Source organism: Cyprinus carpio, chromosome B9 (assembly GCF_018340385.1).
Source record: "Cyprinus carpio isolate SPL01 chromosome B9, ASM1834038v1, whole genome shotgun sequence".
Taxonomy (NCBI): Eukaryota; Metazoa; Chordata; class Actinopteri; order Cypriniformes; family Cyprinidae; genus Cyprinus; species Cyprinus carpio.
This window is the reverse complement of record NC_056605.1, coordinates 28115379-28134659: the sequence shown is the minus strand read 5'-3', so window position 1 is coordinate 28134659 and position 19281 is coordinate 28115379. Positions and strand designations below refer to the sequence as shown.

General features: G+C 36.4%; 1 protein-coding gene across 1 annotated transcript in view; it reads right to left on the bottom strand.

The window, feature by feature from the left end:
* Positions 1–3703, bottom strand: part of LOC109068421 (anion exchange protein 3-like) — a 67473-nt gene extending 63770 nt beyond the window's left edge. Inside the window, exon 1 of the mRNA XM_042731802.1 lies at positions 3580–3703. The gene's annotated coding sequence lies outside the window, so the exon portion shown is untranslated. The remainder of the gene's footprint in view (positions 1–3579) is intronic.
* Positions 3704–19281: the final 15578 nt, after the last annotated feature.

Genomic DNA, 19281 nt, shown 5'->3' with positions numbered 1-19281 from the left:
TATGAATATTTTGAATTAGCTTTTGTTTTTGTTTTCAGTTTCGATTTTAATTTTGTATTATGTTTCAGTAATTGTATGTGCTTTTGATTTGTATAGCTTTATTTTTTTTATTTTTTTTTTTTTCGTTTTAGTTAGCAATTTTATAATTTGAAGAGCTCATTTGCAAAAACAGAAATTTAACCATTTTTTAAAAAAAATCTAATTTAATTGTGCATTAATAAATCTCAATGAAACTACAGTTGGGTTATTTTGATTAGGTTAAAAAATAACAAAAAATGCAGAACTAACACAATAAAACACAAAAACATGATAAAAAAACATGATTTTTGAACATTTTAAAAAGTTAAGTTATCTGTTTTTGCACATAAACTAGTCCTGTCAAACGATTAATTGCGATCAATTGCATCCAAAATGTTTACATAATATATGTATGTGTACTGTGGATATTAGTATGTATATATAAATACACACACATACAATATATAAATATATTTATTTGTGTATATACATGTATTTATATACATAATAAATATACACAGCACACACATATTATGTAAACAAAACCATTTATTTTGGATGCGATTAATCATGATTAATCATTTGAAAGGCATGTGGCACACAACTTTTGTGGCACATCCTGCTCTGCATATTAATTTGCCTTCGAATTTCTTTGTTACTTTCACGTGTAAATAATATCAGTCATTTATGTAAATCAGTCCTGCTTAATGCTTCACAAGCATATTTACTGCAGTATAATATGTATAGCAAAATCAATACAGGGCTAACACATTTCTAATAGCACACAGTTCAGTGTATACTTCAGCCCAACTGATTTAGTAAGTTCCCTGCATTGCATTTAAGCTTTTAAAACCTTTACTACTACTTATAATTCCTTATTACTGCATTGCGCTTGTTTGAAAGCAAATACATCTGCAGGTATTTCTGGCCTACTTCAAGCCGAGGAACATTTATCGGTGTAACAGATGAGACCTAATTACAACCAAAGCTTTGATTATTTAAAGGACTCCAGCAGAAGATGCTGAAGATGTTTCAGTGCAATCCGGACAGTATAAATACTGTATGCGTGGTCGTCTGCAGCTGTGTAAGAAGTAGACAGATCTATGATGCACTGATGACTCAAGACAACACCAATCGACTTCTCAGATCTTACAGATTTGAAAAACAAAGCATTCTCAGTTTTTTTCTTTATGATTACTGTCTAAGTCCCATTTATCAATTAGTGGTTATTAAATCTATCGACTATAAGGTTCAAATGGGTACAGCAGTGGTTCTCAGCTGGTTTTGCTTCAGGACCCAGATTTGTGATGAAATCTCCATTTGTGAGCAAATGCTACATTTCTCCAAAACTCATCAGCAAATTTCGGGTGAACTATTCCTTTAACCACCATATCAGAAAAGACCTGTGACCCATTTTTGTGTCGCAACCCACCACTTAAGAATCTCTGGCATACATACTGCAGCTTATGAATCTATAATGCTAGAGCAGCACAGATGTAGACATTTACAAAGCCTCTGCCAGGCTCCACCTCTTCTGGAAGTATCTATAATTTTCAGCCTACTTAGCATGATCCACAAAGTCCTATCTGTTGATGTATGGATCTAAATTTGGATATGTGCGTAGGCATAAGAAACAATGTAGAGGGCACATCTGCAAAGATCTAATACTTACATGAAGACTGGAAAAACACTTGAAGTTGCCAACATGCTACAGCTACACTGCTAACCTTAGTGCTGTTTGAAGGAAGTATAGTCCAAACCATGCAGAAGATGAGGACAGGAGTAATTTGGTTAACTCAGATTTGAATTGTAAAATATTAGGGTTGTGGCATTGTAAAATATTAGGGTTGTGGCAATCCAAGGACATAAAAATCATAAAAATGCATTTTCAAACCACTTCTTGCCCTGCTACAAACCAACTCTGCAATGTCATTAATTTTTTTCTTATCATCATCATCATCATCAGAGAATCACATTTGATCCCCATAAAGTTCATGTAGAGCTAAAGATGTATGGGAAGAAACCAGGGCTATCTCATATCTCTAACCTGAATTAAACTGCACAAATGCTTGGTTTGTCTAACAATGGTTTTGACACACCTAGTTGAAGGTACATTTACATTAGCACACACTTTTATCCAAAGCAACTTACAATAGAGGAACATAAGCAATTCATCACAGAGCCAGTATATTTTCAGCATATAATGACAAGTTTATTAAAAAGCAAGATTAGGAGAAATGCAAAGATAAAATAAGAGTTTTATGTTTTGTTTGCAAGTGCATTGGTTTATGGTTGTGGTCAATTTTAACCAAAGGTTTGAACTGTTTCTCTACAACAAGGCTATTTTCTTCGGCCAGTCTAATGCCAATCTATAATATGCTTTTTATCAGTCAAGACATGAATGAACTGTATCTTTCTATATGTCAATGCAAATATTCATTAGAAAACAATTTATGAACTACACGAATAAACAACTAAATAAGTAAACGAGATCCTTAACCTTACTACAAGACTTAAACAATAACAATTTCATAATTATAATTGCACAAAATTCAAGATAAAAATGAATATATTCTTTTGTTGATATATGGGTCAATGGCAAAGAGGTGTGATAAAAATAAAAAAACAAATATAAATCTTCAGATTTTTTTTTAAAATAATTATATGTGAAAATGATCACAAATTGTCTAAATATGCCACAAAAGTTTTTTTAAACAAATAAAATATTAATATTTTAAAGCCATTTTATTTTATTCACTGTGCGACTTTTTAAGTAAATAATAATAATAATAATAATAATAATAATAATAACAGGGCAAACTACTTTGTTTTGTAATTCTAAACAGATTTTAAGTTCAAAAATCTGCTATTTGTTTAATTTAAAACAAGTGTATTCAATTCATTGTAGTAATTGCATTTTGAATATATTTTAGACGAACTTTTGGTGTCTATTGACCCATATATCTTCATATGAGTTCAGTTTCTGTCATAAAGCTTTCATTCTATTAATAAACCAATAACAGGGCTGCGTTAATAACTTCACGCATGTTCAGGATGACTAGCTCAAATAACCTACTTCAGCATCTTTCGAGCATTAACCCTTTCAGAAAAGGTGCGCACCAAACGCTCTGCCCTTTGTTACAGGTTTCTCGATACTCTGAATCAGAATGCCGTTTCACCATTACATTTTGCATAAATGACAATCTCAAGAACATTTCTGCACACAGAGGCTCATCATCCCCTTAGATGCATTGTATCCAACCCGTAAAATGTGTCTGCAAACGCTTCACCTCCCTATAAGACACCACGCGAATCTTCCCATCCACCTGAATGACCGTCCACACATACGTTTTACTAATTGAGTGTTTTGTAGGCTTTGTTGATTTGCAAACACCCCTGCCCTGCCTTCATCATATCCACGGGGAGACTCATTTCTGCCACAGGCTCTGGAGGAAGGAGCGCCTCCACGCACAAGTATCTATGCTAACCAAGATGATCTGCGCTGTTCCTCTTTGTGCCATCATGAACGTGTGATGCTGCTAGAGATCTGCGCTCGCCTACCTGTGTGTTTGGAGAGTTGTCCAAGCAAAACGAGAGTGAAGACGATCGGTCAGAGCGCGCAGCGGCCGTGCTGGTCCATAGTGAAGCGCTCCAGCTGCTCTCTCTCTCTCTCTCTCTCTCTCTCTCTCATCCGAGAGTGATGCTCGCATCTGCCACTAGATGCTGCTGATGGTGCGCGCGTCATGGCTGCTGCACAGAAGGGCTTTTCGATGCCATGGTTTTTTGTTGTTGTTTAAATTGTGGTGGATGGGGTATTTTTGATTATACTTTTTGAAATGGCTGATTTTGTCCCCACCACTTTTTGAAAGCATTTGGTTAAAATGTTCTAAAAAAATCAAGCGAACCAAGAAATGTTAAAGGTTTATTTGCACAAAATAAAACATGCAATGCAGTTTAGATTCAGAAAGAAACAATGTACATTGTCCAAAAAAAGTAACTTAAAATAAACTATTACTGATTCTAAAATGACCCAAAAACATGCATGCGCCGATCAGTAACTTGAACAAATTCTTGACACAGTTTCTTCTTGTCCAAGTTATACATTCTCTCTCTGTGAACATGACAAACAGCCACACTGTTGAGTCGGGTTTGTGACATTGAAGAGCGCAGCCAGGTCTTCAGGCGTCTCAAGGCACTGAAGCTTCTCTCTGCTTCAGCAGATGAGGCAGGAGAGCAACGAGCAACAAACGCAGAAGTCACTTCTGAGCAGGGTTTTGTAGGTGTAATTGGCAGTGAACATGGCCAAAAAATGTTAACCCGAGACCTAATCCTTACAGTAGGCTACACTATCAACAGTGGCGCCCATAGAAAATTTTAATAGGGGTGGCCAGATGAGGCCACACACACACACAAAAAAATTAAGGGTTTCAATATTGACAAAAAAAAAAATATCTCTGCGATTTCTGGGATTTTATCGATAACGATAAATAGGCAATATTTTGCTGAGTGTGTCATTGTGCTGATATCTTATAATTGTGCTGACAGCTGACTCCTGAATTTTTTATTTTTACCTTTACACCATTTTTTTCTAAAAGTGTGCCCCATCTTTTAGGTCAAATACTTGCATTTGGGATTTTACCAAGCAAATGCAATCAGTATCAACAAAATTGATCTTTGCAATGCAGAGAAAACAGAAGTTGCATCTGAAGCGCCATTTAGGTGTTTTTACACACTGTTTAATGCAGCTCTGAGGGACATGGAATACTTTAACCTGCAGTTACAAATTAATAAATAATGTTTTGATATTTAAAACATAAAACATTGAAAACTGATGTTTGAAATGATTTTTAAAAAAATGAAAAGGTACCTTAAATGTGAAGTTACAACTGCCAGTAGGTGGCAGAGAGTCACTGTTAATAAGTGAGTCATTGCAATTGAACTGAATCATTTAAACGGTTGATTCATTCAGGAATGAATCACTGTCGTGTTGCTCAGAGATGCAAAACAGTGGCTGTGTTTGGAATGATTTTTGTTTTTAGAAATAGAGCAAAAAAAGGGAATATGTTGTCCTAAACCTAAGTCTCTTGATATTCACTAATTGTTTAATTAACTGTTGTATAAAATCAATATCACATTTGTAGTTATGCTGACTTTTGGAGAAAGTGTGATAGTAACTATATGAAATTATATAGATCTATAAATTGTCTGCCCCATATATCTTGAAAAATTAGATAATTCTAAATTTCCAGTGAAAGAACGCACTAAATACAGGTCCTTCTCAAAAAATTAGCATATTGTGATAAAAGTTCATTATTTTCCATAAATATAATGATAAAAATTAAACTTTCATATATTTTAGATTCATTGCACACCAACTGAAATATTTCAGGTCTTTTATTGTTTTAATACTGATGATTTTGGCATACAGCTCATGAAAACCCAAAATTCCTATCTCAAAAAATTAGCATATCATGAAAAGGTTCTCTAAACGAGCTATTAACCTAATCATCTGAATCAACTAATTAACTCTAGACACCTGCAAAAGATTCCTGAGGCTTTTAAAAACTCCCAGCCTGGTTCATTACTCAAAACCGCAATCATGTGTAAGACTGCCGACCTGACTGCTGTCCGGAAGGCCATCATTGACACCCTCAAGCGAGAGGGTAAGACACAGAAAGAAATTTCTGAACGAATAGGCTGTTCCCAGAGTGCTGTATCAAGGCACCTCAGTGGGAAGTCTGTGGGAAGGAAAAAGTGTGTGGCAAAAAACGCTGCACAACGAGAAGAGGTGACCGGACCCTGAGGAAGATTGTGGAGAAGGACCGATTCCAGACCTTGGGGGACCTGCGGAAGCAGTGGACTGAGTCTGGAGTAGAAACATCCAGAGCCACCGTGCACAGGCATGTGCTTTTGAACCAGAAACAGCGGCAGAAGCTACAGAGAAGCAGCACTGGACTGTTGCTCAGTGGTCCAAAGTACTTTTTTCGGATGAAAGCAAATTTTGCATGTCATTCGGAAATCAAGGTGCCAGAGTCTGGAGGAAGACTGGGGAGAAGGAAATGCCAAAATGCCTGAAGTCCAGTGTCAAGTACCCACAGTCAGTGATGGTCTGGGGTGCCATGTCAGCTGCTGGTGTTGGTCCACTGTGTTTTATCAAGGGCAGGGTCAATGCAGCTAGCTATCAGGAGATTTTGGAGCACTTCATGCTTCCATCTGCTGAAAAGCTTTATGGAGATGAAGATTTAGTTTTTCAGCACGACCTGGCACCTGCTCACAGTGCCAAAACCACTGGTAAATGGTTTACTGACCATGGTATTACTGTGCTCAATTGGCCTGCCAACTCTCCTGACCTGAACCCCATAGAGAATCTGTGGGATATTGTGAAGAGAAAGTTGAGAGACGCAAGACCCAACACTCTGGATGAGCTTAAGGCCGCTATCGAAGCATCCTGGGCCTCCATAACACCTCAGCAGTGCCACAGGCTGATTGCCTCCATGCCACGCCGCATTGAAGCAGTCATTTCTGCAAAAGGATTCCCGACCAAGTATTGAGTGCATAACTGAACATAATTATTTGAAGGTTGACTTTTTTTGTATTAAAAACACTTTTCTTTTATTGGTCGGATGAAATATGCTAATTTTTTGAGATAGGAATTTTGGGTTTTCATGAGCTGTATGCCAAAATCATCAGTATTAAAACAATAAAAGACCTGTAATATTTCAGTTGGTGTGCAATGAATCGAAAATATATGAAAGTTTAATTTTTATCATTACATTATGGAAAATAATGAACTTTTATCACAATATGCTAATTTTTTGAGAAGGACCTGTATGTGTATGCGAACTAGACTCTAGACCATCACGTAATGTATGCGCGCATTCTGTGTTTTGTTTGACTGGGGAGGGCGAGGGCGAAGGGCAGCAACAACTATGGTGGCGCCAATCTGCAATATTTTTTGGTGGCTGCAGCCGGTGCTGCAATTTTTTTTTTTTTTTTCACTTCTTAAACGATTGTGAATTTACATTCTGCATTTAAATTAATAGGACCCCCTGCAAATCATCCTAGGGGTGGATGCATCTGGTCCATTTTAAAGACTGTTTAATTGGGTGATCATCCTAGGGGTGGCCACCCCTTATTGGGGGCGCCCCTGACTATCAACTACAGCTAAGCAACAGTCTACAACGTGTTTAGGAAAACTGTTATTGTTCATTAGATAATAGAGGTAATCAGCAGGCCTACTGTTAAATCATAATGTAACGTTGATTAGATGGACTGATTAACTAGCTAGCCAGCTAGAATAGCTAGTTTTGCAAACATATTTCTTATTGCTGGATTTTACAGTAGGCCTCCTCCATAATAAGATCATCACTTACAGTACAGCGCTGTTTGCTAAAGTAGTTTGTAATGTCTCCTCCCTTCTTCCTCTTGGACATTGTGCATTTTGGGTTGCTGTAAAGTAACGTTAGGCTACTGCAGTCGATCACACCGGTGTGATTAACGGTAAGTGCATGACGTGATCAACTGCTGAATTCAAATGTGCTTTCGCGCGTTGGCTGGCGCTGAGCCAGACAGGCGCGCTCAGAGCTGTCATATATCACAACTTTTTTCAGTGTTTTCAACCACATAATGTTTATTTTAGGTTTCAGACATATAAGTACTAAAAAAAACCAATTCATTTAGAGTTTGTAAAATGCACACTGATGTCAAAGGAAGAGGCAATAATAATCCTTTCAATTATAATTAGACACGTTTTATTCATATCAGATACACATTGTGTAAGTAACTTTAAAGTTTACTCTATTCTTCTCCCAGTTCACCAGCCACTTACTTTTATGTATTTCAGGAGAAGTGGATGAATTCACGTGTTGTAAATACAACAGACCCGATTCTCTGAACTGCGTCTGCGGCACAAATCGCGCATACAGCTCAACTAACGCGATCGTTATAAAGGTGTTTAAACAGCAAAACACTTCAACTTGCATATATTTGACAATCGGAATATCAGTTATTTCATGCCATATCTAACAAATATGTGAATATTTTGAATAAAAAATGAAAAATGACATAAAAGCAGATCATCATTAATTCAGCTCTATTGTTGCTGCGGTGTGTCACGTGACAAGCAATGACGCGTCACCATGGAAACCATAAAGCGACACATTCTAAATAACGGTTGCCTTGAAAAACTCACGCTGGGGGGGGTCAGTCAGTTTTTTTTTGACTTATGTGTGAAGTGTTTGAATGTTTTGATTGATAAGTTAATAAATTTTTCTAAAATTGATTATCCTGTGCAGTGTTGCCGTATAGAGTCTGAGAACGTGACGTCAGCAACGCAATGCATTTTGGGACTTGGGGACACGGACTCTGCTGAATGTACTGTATTGAATTGTTAATAGACGGTTTTGTTTGCTTTGTACAGCTAAACAATACGTTACAATGGTGAAAGCGTGTTGTGTAATTAACTGCCATACTCGCACTCACGACCGGCATGGAAAAAGAATTTCAAACGGAGTGCGATTTTTCAGCTTTCCCGCCTGGAAACAGCACCTTGGATCTCAGGTCTCTGAGTTAACAAAGCGGCGTCGCATGGCTTGGTTAGCGGCAGTAAGAAGGGAAAACCATCACCTTCAACAATATTTCCCGAAACACGCTTGTTTGTTCACGCCATTTTCACAAAGGTAAGTTATAAACAAAACACGTTTAACTTTTGTTGTTGTATTTTATTTTTTTTTACCACTAGCAATGGAGTTGTTGTTACACCGCAAACTTTATTAGCTTAACTTTATTATTGTCAGGGTTGTCACTTTGGTCTGGTTTATTCTTGGTTATGTGACAGAGCCCTGACACTGGTGTATATTGTTTTTGTGTGAACGTGCGTGCGCTCTCCTCTGTGTGTTAAATTTTCATTTTCTCACCATACGCTCTTGTTTCGTTGGTTGTGTTCTCGTGTCTGCTGTTTTATTTGTTTTGCTTTGCTTTGCTTTATAATTCAATAAAGCCCTTTGCTTTCTGTTTGAGTCCTTGCCTCATCTTTACCCACAATCTTGATGATCGCTGGTAACTGGCTGAATAACTACATAACCAATAAAATAATTGTATCTTTTATTTTTAGGCAAACCAGCCTATGAAATGCTGGAGTGTGATCCTGACTGGGTGCCATCGTTGCATCTCGGGCACAAAGAAGTTAAAGCAACGCACTCTGGGCGGTTTAACCGGAGTATAAGGAGACTGCAAGCTGTCACAGGGGATAATGCTGCACCTGCACCACTACATGTAGCTGGGCCAGATGGATGAAACTGCAACAGCAGATGATGCCTCACAAATGGTCGACACAGGCTCCAAATAACAACTTTGCAGAACAGCAGGAATGCCATCTTTGTAGCTGCAGGCGTGGTGAAATTAACCGTTTGTTGGAGGAGAACAGGAGACTGAAGGAAGAGCTCGCCCAAAAGAGAATGGATGAGGATTCTTTTAAAGATGATGATGCTAAGGTGAAGTTTTTTATTTTTTTTTGGTCCCCACCACTTTTCAACACAAACTGACGCCCCTGCCATGGACCCTCAAATATAAAAATACATTAATATTATAAATGTCTTAATATCATTTGGAAAATATTTAGTATCTGTTATTTGCATTATAGGCATACATTATTTTTTTCTACATAGTATAGGACTATTTGTTTATTTATTTATTATTATTTTTAATTTATTTATTCAAGTTATCAATTTTATTAATCTTATTTATTGTTTTAATGTGTATAGGCCTTTATACTAATTTCATCGACTAGCTAGTAAGGTCGGTAACCGAGAAAACGTTGCATTTCCTTTACAAAATAAAAAACTGAATTATTTTCATGATTCGGTTCTGTTGATTCGGTTCTCGAACGTTCCTTCACTGGGCCTCATTCATGAAACACGAGCAGAACGAATTTGTAAATCGTTCGTAAAGCCGTTCTTACGTAAACTTTTAATCCATGAAAATGTTCGTATTTTCAAAATGTTAGTTGACAGGGACACGAAAGAAATGTAGGCTACACCTGCTCCCCACCACGTGTAAACGGTGCGTAAAACGTTCTGTGTTCATTTTGGCAGACTGATGACATTGAATTTTGATGCACTGCCATAATAATTACAATTTATTTGCCCTTGCCCTCTTTTTTTACTTTCTTTTCATTCATGTTTTTTTATTTTTATTATTAATATTTTTTATTTTAATTTAATTTATTTTTTTGCAGCTGAGTTGATAAAAGGCTGCGCTCGTCACTGTCACTATTTACCTAGCCGTGAGGAGGGGCGGGACCGAGGCGTATGGCCTTTTTTTTTTTTGTGCATTTATGCAATATACTGGAACCAAACCTGAGAAAATAGACCAGATCATTTCACTGGGTTCCTGGACACGCAATTTGCGTAGCTGTAATTCATAGGCCGGTATTATGCTAATTGTGAATGAGTGTGCTATACAAATGATTGGAATTCATTAACATACTCATGTTTAACTATCAAATCGGACGTTTACGAATACTTTGTGAATTCAGAAGAGAGTTTTCGGAAAGGTCTGTTTTACGCGCAAATTACTCCGAATTTACACATATATTTACCGAATTTTCTTGAATTTTCGTGAATGAGGCCCATTGTTTGGCTGATGTGGACAGAAAATGCGGTAAACGACTGAAGCGTGACCTATCTGCGGTCCGTTTCCTGAACGCATGACTCATCTGAGTCGGTTCTTTTTTAGTGAATCCAAAGCATGCAGCGCCGCTGGTGTAGTGCGATTTATACGCCGGTTCTTTTTTGGCGAATCAAAGCAAAGTGCTTTCGATGCAAGTGCAACCAGTGTAGTCCAATTCCCAACCGACAACTCTTATGAACTGGACCATTTTTTGGTGGTTCAAAAAAGCACGATCGTTGTCGTCCGATTTCCTACCGAATGAATCTTGTTAAAATTGGTTCTTTTGGTGAATGAAAAAAATACAGCGTGACTGGTGTAGCCTAGTGCGATTCAGAAATGCTAAATCTTATTTTTAGTGAACCAAAAACTTACAATTAAATTTCGGATTCCCAGACTCTTATGATTCGGTTCTCATCAGCGAATTAGCATACCAAAATAATTAATCTTATAATTTTTTTTTTTTTTTTTTTTGGAGTGTATAAAACATCTTAATAGGCTATGACTTATTTACTGAACCTTGGGGTATTGCTTTTGTAATGTCCAACTCAAAATTAACTATGAATAGTTCCTGGTATTGAAAAGGACTTGATGTGAATGAATAAACACCAAGTAGATTAGGCAAATAGCTAGTTGAATTAAGTTCATTTGGGTGCTAATATTGGCTTTCATGCTTACCTGCATATAACCTTTTTTTTAAGTAATATCCTTTTGCTTAATTTAAAGTTTGCACAAATGTACATAGGCTACATGCTTGTTCCTTGCAGCAAAATTAAACCAGCGTACTTCAGACCGTCTGAAACAAATGCAGTGTTGGACTAGTGAATTCATGACTTGGAAAGTTTCCAGACACACAAATTGTTTATTTTCTTATCCCTAATCTCTTGTTTTGTTATCATTGATGTCTCTGTCACTGAGAGATGAGCTCAAAGGCAGAATGCTCTTCTCATGCTGTAACACAACAGCTGGCTTCTGAAATAATTGAGAAGAGCTAAATTAAACACATGGAAATGGAGCGTTTTCCTTGGATAAACCTGAGTTCCCATAAGGAACAGTCTTGTTTTTAGAGTGAAGGTGATTATTTATTTAATATTTATTCAATAATATATAAGTCATGAGAGGTTACTTGTGTGTCTTGTGAAAATATTTCAGATAAAGATGCTGACCCTGATTTATTTTAGGAAACTGATTCTGTTCTAGGCCCGCTGTTGTTTTTTAGTGATGGTTAATTTCACTTAAACTAACAAACCTTTCACACTTTTAAACCCTAAGTTAAGGTAACCCTTTTTCTTGATGTCCGAACACAAACTTTAAAAAATCATGTGTTTTTACATATTGACTGAGTTGTGTAAATAAATTACTATAAAATAATAATTACTAAGTTAGTATGTGAACTGCACAGATACAGAAATATTTTCAGTACAGTAAGATTCAGTACACTTTCAGATTTTGCTGCCCCCTTGTGGCTAAAAAAGAGAAAAGGTGATTCACATACTGCAATCAAATAATTTCAAATATTTGTAAGACTTTATACCATGTTTTCACAGTTTGATGACAGAGAATGATAAATGTAGAACTGCATTAAGTATCACTATGACTATTGCTTGTACTTTGGGTTAGAGTTTTGAACAAACCCCTAAAACCAATCACTTTACCAGTGACTAATTTATGCAACTTCAAGTCAATATGCAAACACAACACAAATGATAGGAGAGGTGCGCTATTTAACTAGTCACCCACTTCTTCTTTGGAAAATGAAAAAACTTAGATGACATTCGCTCTCTGAAGATAAACGTCCTGTGTCAGTAAAATCTCTAAAATATTCATGAGCTTTGAAAGAAAGAGCAAATTTTGTTAGATGGGGGAGGGTAATTTTCTTTCCCTTCAGTGCAGGGAAGATTTCTAGATCTCAGCTGCAAGGCCCTGCTTTATACAACCGATAGAGTATGTGTGTGTGTGTGTGTGTGTGTGTGTGTGTGTGTGTGTGTGTGTGTGTGTGTATGTATATATATATATATGTATGTATATATATATTTATAGGAATATTTTAACATTGTTATGTAGTTCTTAACAATAATCCATCTAACAAGTGGAATGAACATAAATCAGCTAAGAGCCTTTCCTCCCTAGTACACAGTAATCAAAAAAAAAAAAACTTTGACAACGAGCTAGAGTGATTACACTTACTGAAAATATGCTCACTAATGTTTCCACTCTAAGAAATCAAAGCCATAGTCATAAATTACTGTCACTGTTTTTTTATACTTCTGATGTCTAATGTTTTAATGCCATTCGATTTAAACTGATATATATTTAATCTCAAAACTGTTGGTTAAACATCATTCTTTACTCATCATCTGATTTATATATTTACGTAAAAAGGATTTAACAAACTCCAATAATTATAATCAAGGTACATCTCAGATTTTAAAACATTTTCAGTTTTATTTTAAGTATTAACCCAAAAGATAGAATTAATGTGTGCATTTTTTTGTTGTTGTTGTTAGACAATTTCTGTCTCAGAGTGTACAAAAAAAAAGTAATTGTGACATTATATCTCACATTTGTCACTAATTCTCATGTTTGCATCTTTATCTCACAACTGCAGCTTTAGAACTCTTAATTGTCACTTTTCTCACAGTCAAGACAATCTTATTTTACACTTTCATGTTTACTTTTTTATTTTCTACTCTGAGGTGGAAACATGCTTTACACCACCATTCAAAAGTTTGAGGTCAGTACGATTTTGTAGTATTTTTGGTAGAAGTCTATTATGAGCACAATACTATATTATTTTTATTTGATCAAACATCCACTAAATACAAAAATATTTAGATATATATTTTTACAATTTTAAATAAATGTTTTCTATTTTAATATATAGAAAAATTTTATTTATTCCTGTTGTGACAAAGCTGTATTTTCAGCATCATTACTCCAGTCTTCAGTGTCACAGAAATAATTGCAGCATGCTGATTTGCTGCTCAAGAAATATTTATCATCAGTTTTGAAAACAGTGCCACTTAATATTTTTGTGGAAACTGTGATGCATTTTCACAGGATTGTGATAAACAGGAAGTTCAAAACAGCATTAATTTATTTTACTGTCAGATTTGACCAATTTAATGTGCCCTTGCTGAATAAAAGCATTAATTTCTTAAAAACTGGCGTTTGCATCCACTCTCCCCTTAAATCTTGTACAATTATATTACAGTGAAAGTGAAAGTGAAAAGTGAAAGTGACGTGACATTCAGCCAAGTATGGTGACCCATACTCAGAATTCGTGCTCTGCATTTAACCCATCCGAAGTGCACACACACAGAGCAGTGAACACACACACACACTGTGAACACACACCCGGAGCAGTGGGCAGCCATTTTATGCTGCGGCGCCCGGGGAGCAGTTTGGGGGTTCGGTGCCTTGCTCAGGGGCACCTAAGTCATGGTATTGAAGGTGGAGAGAGAACTGTACATGCAGTCCCCCCACCCACAATTCCTGCCGGCCCGAGACTCGAACTCACAACCCTTCGATTGGGAGTCCGACTCTCTAACCATTAGGCCACGACTTCCCCAAAAGTCTCCAGATCCATTACTCCAAAGCTCTTCCTCAAATTGCTTTCCTTATCTGCTCTCATTTTTTGTGCTTCCTTTGATTTTAAAAGCCATCTGGATCTTGTTAGTGACACAGAACTGTTCTCAGAGCTCATTGCCCAGACTGGCCGCTTGCCTGTCAGTGGTGGTGCGCCGGCTGCTTTTAAAGTGATCTCCTCCTCCCCCGACGTGAATCCCAGAAAGACACGGATCCAACATTCCATCAGAACGCATGTGTCAGCACAGACCTGGAGGAGTACAGACATTATTAGCAGTGCCTGTCATTACTCAGCCACAATAAGGAAGACAGTGTGTCAGAGTGTATGAGGTACAGACTGTGGGTTGGTATTGCTGCATAATTCTGCCAAACGAAGATCCAAGCCCTGAAATAGGAAGATACAGCCTGTCTATCAAAGCGATGCTTGCATATGTCAATCAGCATGATATTCTGCATGCTACTGGTGCGGTTTACATTGGACTGCAAACCGTGTCAGTGCAATGCAGGTTTCAAACTTCAGCACACGATTAATGTGTTTTTGACTGTGTGTTTGAGTCAAAGAGATTTACCAGGCCTTCTACCGTGATTCACTAAAGCTCACAGTCGAGTAGAGGTTGTCATGCAAACAGAGGTGATATTACTAAGGAAACATGAACAGAGAGCGAGGGCAGACATCTAGGTGATGAAATGTCTTGATGTCTGCGTCTTGTTTTTATGGTAGGTGTTTCCAAACCACGCTTGCTCCATGTATTTGTGGCCTGCACCAACTGTTCAAGCTTTCTTTAGCAGGAGCTTCAACAGATGTTGTTAACACCACACAGGGTTATTATTATTAACTAAACCTAACAATAAAACCATAAAAAAAAACAAAAAAAAAAAAACTGAAATTACACAGAACATATTTAAAAAAATTAACTCATTTCAGCTATAGGTGCCAAATCATAAATTTTCATTTTCTTTTAGTTTAACTTCAAGTATTAAAATAAACAAAAAAAATAATAAAATAAAATATACAAATTAAAACTAACATACATACATACATATATATATAGCTATATATATATATATATATATATATATTTGATATATATATTATATATATATATATATATATATAAACAGCAAAATCACTGTATTTTTGCTTCTATAAACAGTCAATAAACTCAAATGCAGGCTGGATTCATTATTATGCAATAAAACAAAAAATCACAGTTCAGTAGTAGAACATATTATCATTTATACATTTAGTTGTATAAAATAGTAACTGTAGTAAGTAACTTGGTATGTTCATATCAAGTAGTCTTTTAAGGGAGTGAAAGAATCTACTTCAGATTTACTTTAGATGACAGTGATAGCAAGATTTTTTCTTTCTTTTAAAGAAACCATGTAGACCGATATAAGACAAATTACTGTTCTGTACAGAGGTTGACTCCTGCTGTGTTTCTCCACTTTTTATCCACCAGAGGGCAGAATTAGTCTCTAATTAGAATAAGCCTTTTGTTGTTGTTGTTGTTAGCTAGTGTAAATATGACTAAGTCAGACAAAGATGAGTCACACTGGTATCACTCATGAATACATTTCTTATTAAATCATGATACATAAGATCAGCGTTTTGTTGTTCTGGTTTCTAAAAACAAAACTGCCTTTGCTCAGAAGCCAGACATACTGAGTAATTATTATTATTTATTTATTTTTTTTAATGTAATTTATCTTGTTTTCCAGGATGCTCAACTTTCCAAAAGATTACTTAACTTAATTTGGGCAAGCCTGGTATTTAGATAGAAAATCACAGATTTTGAAAAGGTAAACATTACACTTCAACTAAGATTTTCTTTGGAAAAAAAAAAATGATTTGTGTCATTTATGAAACATTTTTCACCATTAAAAACTTATGTATTTATGTACCCTATCTGGGTACATCTCTATGACGTAATCTTGTAGAGGTAAAATATCAAACCTCTGATCTGAACCTGTGCTGCTGGTTGTGTGTGTGGGGGGAGACATGAACACGCATGACTGCAAAACACCTCCTTTCTTCAGTCAATTTAAGCTTAGCATTTCTAAAAAAAAAAAAAAAAGAAGAAGGCTGGCCATGAGACACTTGGGGGGGTTAAAGTTTTGGTGCCCACTGACTCTTTTCTGAATCAATGATAGGAATAACATTAATCCTAAGAGATGCTGTTTATTTCATTATAGAAAATGTCTTACAATATAGTTGGTGCATATCATATTAGTGTAATTTCTTTAGTGCAAGTCAATCTGCTGAAAAAAAAAAATAATTTCCTTAAACTGGTTAGGTGGTATTAGCTGGTCTTCCAAGCTGGTTTATGAAGGAAGCTATCTAGTCTCCCATTCTACTAGCTAAAAGGTGTGCAGAACCAATTTGAAACCAGGCAACAGACTAGTTTGACTAGGCTAAGAGACCAGCAAATAAGTTTAGGCTGGTTTGAAATGTTGGTTACACTGTGTCCTTGTTACAGTGTATACATTATACATTCCTGAGTAATATTAATTACATGTTCTTACTATATGGTTAGGGTTTGGCTTAGGGTTACTTGCATGTAATAATCAGAATCAGAATGAGCTTTATTGCCAGGTATGTTTACACATACGAGGAATTTGTTTTCATGACAGAAGCTTCTGCCGTGCAACAGAATGACAGCGACAGAACAGAAAACACATAATAAAAGAATAAAAAATACAAATAAGTAGGTAAGGAATAACAATATACAAATTGACAATTGTATGTGCAGGTAGGCCTATATTACAATAGGCAGTTTTGTATGTACAGGTATATTATGTGCAAATTGAAATGTAGACTAAGTATGTGTCTTAGATAAATAAGTGTATGTGTGTATAAATAGTGTTGTGTGTTCCACAGTTATTATCAAGTGTTCGTGTTAGATGGATTGCCTGGGGGAAGAAACTGTGCCTGTGTCTGGTCGTTCTGGTGCTCAGGGCTCTGTAGCGTCGACCAGATGGCAACAGTTCAAAGAGCAAGTGTGCTGGATGTGAGAGGTCCAGAGTGATTTTGTCAGGAAGCTGTTGATCCACTGACAGACGGAGGTGGGCACGGAGAGCTGAGTTAGTTATCATACATAATTAATTGTTATAATAATAGCAAGTGCATTGTAACGTGTAACAAGAACTCCTTAAAATAAAGTGCTACCAAGATGTTTTATTTAACAGGTTAGTATTTCAACCATTTTCCCTGTTTGATTTGGTTTTCACAAAATTAGAACACGATCAAAGGGAAATACTGTGAATGTACTTCCAAACAACATTAAAAAAAACATATTGCATTTAGGTGTCCGAATATGACCTGCAATTTTCAGAACGTTACCATTTATAGTGACAGCAAAACCTCAAATGAAATGTCCCAAGTTTTGTGAAGAAAGATGCTTTCAGCTCATCATTGAAAACACATTTTTGTTTGGCCATTTCTCTTAGCTTGCTCACTTGAGACAATATTTGCACTGAGTGGATGTCAGGGAGCAGCAGCAAGCATGTGAAGTTTTTTTGTTATGGTAACCAAATACATTACAAACTAATATGATGAAAAACTAGTATGAAAGTATCTGAACATCACCTTGGCGAGCTTTCCTTCACTGCAACGTCCTGTCCAGAACCACAGAACATACCAGAGACGGGAGCTTGAACAACATTGAGGATACTTAAAGGAACAGATTTAGATTTGAAATGAATGATTTTTTCGGAACACACCTCTTGAAACTGTCCCGGGGCATCTAGTAACTCAATATCTGCCACCTCATCTCTCTGAATCCACACGCTGGCAAATGTTCAAGGTGAGGATCAAGGAGCAACAACAGGAAATTAACTGCTTCACAGGGCTCCTTTTGTTTGCAGGACCCTTTATTGCTTCTGAACTGAACCCCTGTACAGTGGGACAGGTTCAGAGGGTTCAGCAAAGCAGAGGAGTTTGTAGTGGCTCTGTTTATTCGGTGCAATTTTCTTATATTAAATAAGAGCCGGACAAGCTCTTCTGCAGGCAAGGTTTCTGTTTAGTAGAAATCAGTCTAAAGGCAAAAAGAGTTTTTCTTCGTACCTTGGACAAGTTTCCAGGGAACACACTTGATTCTTTTGTAGTTTATTTGACCTTCTTTTGTGACTGTAATTGAGTCAATTTTGTATCAGTTTAAATATCTTTAATAAAAAAAGGCAAGAAATCATTACCTCAGCTGAGATGTGAACAATCTCCCATGTACTTATATATGTACTTACTATTATAACAATTATTTATGCATAATTACATACAAGTAACCCTAAGACAAATCCTAATCATAACCCTTACTATATAGTAAGTACATTTAGTTAATTAATATTACTCAGTACTTAAATGTATAATTACACTGTAACAAGGGCACCTTAAAATAGCGTGTAACCCCTTTATTTCAAAGAGTGTATGGGAAAAAAAAATTATGAACTGGGGTGGACATTGGTGCACTGTTATAACTGGACTGAAAATTTGCTCTGCTAATTCCAGGTTTTATCATAGTGTGGAGGAGGCATTTGGCATGGAGTGAATCTTTCTGATTCAGACTCAATCTAACACACACACACACACACAGGCTTGTAATTGTGACAACAATCCTGCATCATGCCTGAACCACTATTGCATTTTCAAGCTGTTGGGGCATATTTAAAGATCTGTGCACGTGAGAGACCAGTTCAAGTTCAAATTAACATTACTGACATTTTTTCAGAAGAGCTTTCCTAGACTTCAAAGCACCTCATGTCTGATCTCCGCCAAAAATGTGCTCCAACCGTTCATGCAGTTGACAAAGCAACGTACTGCAGTGACCACTACTGCAAAAGATGAAGATAAAGCAGTGTCAGTTTTGCCGTTTTAGAAAAAGACATTTAAAGGCACAATATGTAAGTTTTCGCTGCTAGAGGTCGCATTTTCAAAACAATAACAGGTGAAGGTGAAGCTTGATGATGCTATAAAGGAGAGGGAAACAAAGGGAGATGTCATTTTCACCATTCAGA